The sequence below is a fragment of the Aptenodytes patagonicus genome, chromosome 7, assembly GCF_965638725.1.
Source record: "Aptenodytes patagonicus chromosome 7, bAptPat1.pri.cur, whole genome shotgun sequence".
Classification (NCBI taxonomy): domain Eukaryota; kingdom Metazoa; phylum Chordata; class Aves; order Sphenisciformes; family Spheniscidae; genus Aptenodytes; species Aptenodytes patagonicus.
Window position 1 is genome coordinate 21,353,453 of NC_134955.1, and position 7,602 is coordinate 21,361,054.

Consider the following 7,602-nt stretch of genomic DNA (forward strand, 5'->3'; position numbering starts at 1 on the left):
TGTTCCTGTGCATAAAGGGCACTGTGTGTAAGCCCCAGCTGCCAAAGATGTTGCTGCATGTGCAGCGTTGTGCTGAATGCAGAGGGATTAGTGTACCTTGACAGCAAACCATGAAGGTTTTCCTCAGCTGCCTCAAGAAATACAGTGAGTTTATTCTTCGCTTTGAAACAGCTTCTGTGCTGAAACTGGGAAGCACAGAAGAATAATCATCCTTTTTCCAGTCCAGCTTTGCTTTTGGTAGTGTGTTCGTCTCCACAAGAAAGCAGAAGAGCTGGTATGTAAGAGCAACCCCTTTAAAGGCCTGCACGACTGAAACCAGAACTTGTTCTTTATTATAGCTCCCTGATAGGCCTGGGCCTTCTTTCTATTATGGTCAAATAATATGAATCTGCTTTATTTTTTTCATAGTAACACCTAATATCTGATATAGGTATGCTCTTGGCTTCTGCCATCCTCTTCTGTCCAGAAAGTATAGATACACAGAACAGATCAATGATTTCAGTTAAAATATAGATGCTTAAAAAAAAAAAAAAAAGGTTAAAACTTGTTTAAAGTGATGTTTGGGTTGCAAATGAAGCTTAATGCCAAACTCCAAAATTCTAGCTCACAAGATCCTATCCTGCATCAGCTCCTCTGTGAGGCTACAGTCTGTATATGGTCCCCAGTCTGCCAGGGGGGACCATGCATCCCATGATAACCGCTAACCTGTTCTCTAGGCTTTTTTCCTTTTCATCCAGTATCCATTAGGTGTAGCAGGCAGGGCTAGAAGGACAGGGTTGGCCAGTCTCATGCATCCTTGCCCCAAAGAGGCCACTTCACACTGATGCCCTCTCCTTCCAGTCATTGTCTTGTCAGAGCTGCTCTGACCATCTGGTGCTCCTCAGGTTGGGTGATACTCGTAAGGCTGTTGCATCTTTGAACTGTGGATTTCAGGTGATACCTTCGGCATTCCCATAGAAATGCAGATACTTTTTTTGCATTCTTCTTCCAGTTGCTTTGTGTTGGGGCTGAAACTTTAGATGACAACCATATTTGACAAGCAAGCAGCAGTGGTCTAGTTACAGCCCCTCCTGACTGAGAAGTCATCAGTCTAGAAGCAATCTATTTATTACTTAAACTAGACATAAAAAAGGAAAAAAAAAAAGAACAAACCTCTCTTAGCTGTTTATTTTTTCCTCGTATGTTTGTTTACTCAAGGCAGAAAAATGTGTGTGGTTAAAGTACAAGTAAGTGGTATTTGCAGGGCTAGCAGGGGTGGTTCTACTTTTGGTGTGTTTTTCAGCAGTATTTTGTAGCTAGTGTCTTAGTGCCGTACTACTGAGTTGTTCTGCTAGAGCATGTTCCACTATGCTAGGGAATGGAAACTCCACAGGTCATAAGCCAGTAATTTAGTGATTCATGATATCAGACATACTATATAGCAGACATTTTGCAAAATCCTGCTACCTTTGTCTAGCAGTTCATCTATCTGTTTCTTGACATGGAAAGTTTTGTTGTATCTTGTGGATAAGATGATTTGATTTTTATTTGAATTTTCAGTTTCTTTGGAAGCAGAAGGTTTTCTGAAGTGGAGTTTTGCAGAGGGAATCTATTAATGGACTGCGTGTGTCTCTGTAATGTCTTGTGGTGAGACAGTAGGTACACAGGTCAGACTAGACGGTGCCCTTTTTTGCGGGGCGCAGCACAGAGTCAAGCTTGTTTTCAAACAAGGGATTACTGGATCCTTGTTTGTTCTTTTGCTGTTTGCAATCTTATTTATGATTCTACTCTTAATCCTCCTATTTTAGGAGAGAATTATGAAGAACGGTGATTCATCCTTCACAATACCTGACACCCTCTGACTCTCTGGAGCCTGGATAGTTTGTGTACCCTGCACAAAGTTGGGTGACTGCATTAGTTTTGTGGCTGCCTGTTGTCAACACTGATCCTTTTGGGTCATCTCTGATTCTCTTGACCATGGAAGTACTGACATGCTTAGACACCATGGCAGGGACATAAATCGCCTTATTCTTTACTTTTTGGCAAAAGACACTAGTAAGCTTTGCTTACCTGTTTTGACTCCGTCATATTCCTCTACTATCTCAAAGTGAATTGAGAATTGTAAGTTTTTCTGTCAGCCCCTCCTCAGTGCTGGAGCCATTTCAAGGTAACAGTGAGGCCATGCAGGTCATGTTGTCTCCACGTTGAAGGCAGCCATATTTCTTGTTTTGGTTTGTTTGGTCAGTTATGCAGTATCCTGCTGGCAGCAGGGCCTGGATGCAGATAAGGTGGCCACAGCTGTCAGCAATGAAGTTAGGTCAGGAATTTGGAGAAAACGATGGAGCAGCAGTCCGTGCTTGTGCCACCTGAAGGATGTCACATGAACTGTGTGTTCTTCATATGGCTGTGCTTTAGGACTAGCCATGAAGTTCAACTGATATGATTGCCCATTGACTGCAGAGTGTTTTCCTCAGGAAACAACTATTTGTGCTGTGCAATCTCTGCTGGCTTCTGGATTGTCGGATGGAATGTGATGCATGATGTCCTAAATGGGTGGATTCCTGGTTACCTGAAGGAGAGAGACTGATACTACTACTTACAAGTCTGTCTGAGGTATCCGGGCTAATAGACTCTTCAGTCACAAGACAGTTGCCAGAGAAGGATCTAGGACTTTTCTTGAAAATGAATTTTGGATGAAATGTGTTTGCCCCATCAGGTTGGTACAACCCTAATTTATGGACTTTCAGTTCATATTTTGAGTCTATACTTGTTTTCCTGAACCCTTAAAAATGGGGATGCCTGTGTGCATGCATTTGCCCGAAGTTTCCTAATGCTTGGAACAGTGGGGACTGAGACATGTTGCCTTCTGTGGAAAGCTGGTCCTTGTAATATGTTCAAAAATGTATTCTGTAACTGCTTAATATTCACCGATATTTAATAGGAACATCCTGTTATCCACGACAAGCTATGAACTTAGAAAACTGAGAATTAAATAGAGACCAGGGACTGTCCCAATATTGACCTTCTGAATACCCATTTCTTCTTGCTCACTGCCCCAAATTCTCTCTTTTCTACAGCAGAGCAACATGACCATCTTCCTTGCCCTCTGCATTTTTATAAATATGAAAAATTATCAGGATATTTTTAATTAGCTGTTAATAAAACCCTCTTTCTGATTTCTTACAGGGTCCTTTGGAAAGTTAAGCCTCCCATAAAACCCTCTAGCAGTGATTTGGAAATTTAATGATATTTTTGCTTCAGAGGTTATGAAAACAAAATTTCTTTGTGAGGGAGGGAGAAGGGGAAGGGAAGCTGAACTTTTGAAAACAGTCTCCTGCACTGAGGAAGGCCAGCTAGAGCTAGGTTCATGAATAAAACTTGTTTTTAAGGAGCAAAGTTTCTAAGTAAAGTAGAGGCAAACTGTAATTGAGAGCTACCATTCAAGAAAGCTCTTGAGACCAACATCAGCAAAACTTTTGGTTCACTACCACAGCCCAGGCACAGCTGCACTGTTGTAAAATAACTGAGGCAGAAGAACATTACCATTTACCTCCTTTATGAATGCTAAGTATGAACATACACAATTGCCCATTCTAGGTAACTATGATAGTTTTTTGGGGATGACAATGCACAGACAGGACACTACCCTCATCTCTATCCAAACCCATGAAAATCCCTCACCACAGAGTATTCACATGGAGGAGCTGCTGATACTGCTTTCAGAAGGAAAGATAAGTGTTAGGGCTTTGATCTGGCAGCTTTAAGACCAGATCTTTGCCCTTTTCACCCTTTCTATGCCATTCAGTTGGTGTCTTCTAAAGGCTTTATGCTAGCCTTATATATTTACCTACAGCCATGCATCAAAATCAATACCTTCTCTTTAAAATTCATTTGATGTGTTACAGTACTGGAGAGAATTTCCAGTGGGAACACTGGGAAATTGGAGATTAGTTCACAAGTAAATATCTGAGGTCTGGTGCCAGAAGGCTATTCTAGTTTCACAAGAACAACTTCATCATTTTTGCTTTTATGTATGTCAAAATCATAATTGAATGATTCTTCCTTGTGATTATAAAGAAATCTGACTGGGATCCTTTTCTCTTCTTTCTTTCAGTGGCAGCTTCTGGGCTGTTAACGCAGTTGGGGAAAAACCTAGTCTAATCAGGCTACACAAGACCAAATGCATCCTCCATCTTGATCCCCTGGGTCATACAGAGCTCTTCTCTGCATTGTTTCTCCTGATGCTTAATCTAACCTGCTGTGCAAAAGAGGCTGCTCTAATTGTGTTTGCTCGCTACACAAATTTGTGTAGCAAACAAAGATTTTGCCATACCTTTCTTTACGTTAGAAATCTTAACAAAATACTTTCTCAACTCAATGGCTTTTTCTCCCTCAACAATTTGGGTCCAGCTGTTCATTTAACAAATAACGGTGTTGCTCTTTTCTTTTAACACCCTCTAATAAACCAAGAGTAAATTACTGGCTGACCTACTTCCTAGGATTGCTTAAATAATCCTCAATATGGCAGTATAATTTGATGCCTTAAAATACAGGGCATACAAGTTGCAAGTTAAAAGAAGAAATATTGACTGTTAATGAAAACACAATTGGGTAACATAATAGCCTGAGGGATATTGTGTTTCATATCTAACACTCCCCTCCCTTTTTTTTTCCCTTCATCTGCAGCATTTTGTTCTCCCCTCTTGTAGATGAACTAATTCCTGAATCTCTGAATGAACTGGACAAAATACTAATGATCTGGAGCTAAAATAATAAGTTTACAAAAAAGGTAGATGTGTTTTCTTATCTTTAATAGGTAGTATGTTTTAAAGGGAGGGCGAAATGCATGCTTACATTACACCATTTCTTGGTTTGTGCATTCCTTGTGCATCTCTATGCAATTCCCGGTGACGGCCCCATTTAAAGAAGAAGAAAAGTATTTCAGGAGTAGGGGGAAACAATAAGATACTAAGTTTTCTTTTTTAAAAGACAATGGAAATGGTTCAAAGTCAACAGTCTAGGCAATTGTCTTTCAGATTTAGCAAAGCAGTTTAGTAAATTCTACTTAATAATCATTTTGTGTTACAGATTCATGTTATAGCACTGAATCTAAATTTCTCTAGATCAGGGATGACAGAAGTCTATATTCATATTTGTCTGTTTGGGACAATTTCTTTCAGTAATAAGTAAGATATGAGAGAGATGCTATCCTGTCAAAATTCTCTGCTGATTTTTCCTTCTAGTTGCTACCTTCTTCCTATTATGTTGATTTGAGTCCCTATATTATAAAACATTAACATGTAGTGCACACTACTGCTTACCTACATAAATAATTATCAACTAATTCTAAGCTTCATATATGACAGAGTTGCAGTTCAAATCTTGTCAAGTATGAATCTACTTTTCATTATTTCTGCGTAGGCATGCCAAGCTCCCAGTGGTCTCTGAGAAACCTTCAAGGTGATTGTATTCTTCATGACTCACCCTATTTTATAATAGAGTTTGACCTGAAGTTCCTGAGCATGGCTGAATTGAATTTCAGAGGTGCTAAATGCACGTCCTGGTCATCACTTTGAATATGTTACTTCATCACAGATCCTTGAGTAACAAGATTTCTAATTCCACTTAATTGTTTAACTTAGTTGCTAACTTAACCCTCTTAGGATTTGGGCCTCGGTGTATATGCCACTGAAGACTTCCAGAGAATTTGTGGTTACTGGTAAACTAAACAATGTTGCAAGTTCAGCTCTGTAGAAGCCTTTGCTCATACTGACAGTCTTGTCTTAAACAAGGACCATTTATTACACAGCTAGGAATTCTCTCTACCTGGGTTTGTTGGATTTCTGATCTAACAAGAACAAGTGCCAGTCATCTTAAAAAAAAAAAAAAGTCTGATCCAAACCGCTTTACTCTACCAGAGGAAGGGCTCTATTGAATGAGAAAAACCTAGACAGGAAACAGAGAAAACATGAGAGCAACTTGGAGTGGTTAGAAAAACGTCTCAGATCTGCCTTAGCAACTTTCAACAAAGAAGTGGGAGCATCTGGATTAAATTCAAATGCTTGGTGACTTCAGTGGCTGTGGAACAAGACTAAAAATTACCTAGTGACGGCACTGTGAACTCTCAGCTTCTGATTCTAACCAGGAGTCACATTTACATTCAAACAAGACAATGGGAAAAAAGGACTAGATAAAGAAGAACTTGGCTATACTACAGAGGTTTGATAACTACCTGGTGGTAGTTGAAAAATGCAAAGAGAAAACTTGTGGAGCCAGGTTCGTTCACAGGATGTCTTTACAGAGGAATTAGAATACAGCTTCTCTTGCTTAATTTTAAGACCTATGTACTGCTGTCATGTTGTCTAGGAGATGGTTGAATTATCTCACGAAGAAAGTCATGAAAGTTTTGTCATGAGTCATGTAAGACTTGGCTGATAAAGCACTAGAAAGTGTTACAGAAGCAGTTGGTTATTGGCGCTAAAGGAGGAAGGACTCAGTGGATTCAGCAATCTTTATTTTGATGGTGGAGACTAGGAGAGAAGAGGAAAGGAGAAATGAGTAAAATGCATATGATGCCACTCAGCTGCATTTCTCCATCTGCTCACAATCACAAGTGTTTAGTTAGCATTACTGACATAGGCTTACTCTAACACCTAGCTCCTTGTTCAGTGAGAGTCACTAGAACAGAGTTGTTAAATATAGGTGCCAAAACTATGCAAAAATCAGAGGGAAGATTAAAATCCAAACCTCCTTTGCCTCAACAAACACTTCTTGCCTGCTCTTTCCAATCAGTTTATTCTTGAATAATGATCACAGAAGGATCTTGGTTGGATGCCCTTATAGTAAACACTACAAAGTCTGTTAAGGTTTTGGCATTCTTCCTCTTAGTGTTTGTCTTCAGTGAAACTCCACGGAGATACTTGATCTAACTGCAGAATAGAAGGTGTAAAATAGCCTGTATGAATCTTTATACTGCTTATGCTTTATGGCTTTCAGGATCTGAGCTAGCTATTTTAATACTCCATGCTGTGATGACATTGGAAGCCCAAGAGTTTTCAGTCTCCATTTTCCTGTAAGTGAAGTTTTTCCTATGAGACGGCCAGTTTGAGCTGCGTTGTTCCCAGCTTTTCTATGTTCCATGGTGAATGTGTGTTACTGGTTTTAGCACCACAAAGTTCTGGAAAGAGACAGCAGAAATCTTTCATTGCATCACCCTTTCTTATGCAGCAGGGTGTCTGTAAATGTAATAGACATGCCAAATGAGAAGTGTTTCTTCAATTTGGGAAGAAGGATTGAAGGAAAAGAGGAGGAGGAAAGGGTTTTCTCAGCAGTAGCAGGAACAGGGTTTCTGACAATACTTGCATGGTCTACTGAGACAGGTTCCTTCTTAATTTCCATGCCAGAGGTCAACAGGCGGAAGATCACGTCTCTCAGTGGGAAAACCTGCTCTGAGACACTCCTTCCAAGCGGTTTGAAAGGGTGTGGTTGTATGTGCAAGTCCCAGCAAGTGCGAGGTGCACTTCTTTACTTGACTGGGCACCCTCTTGAAGTCTTCAGGAGTAAGGCAATGCCCTACCTGAGAGGAAACAGGCAGAGAAGACAGTATTTAGAGCTTCTTCAGGT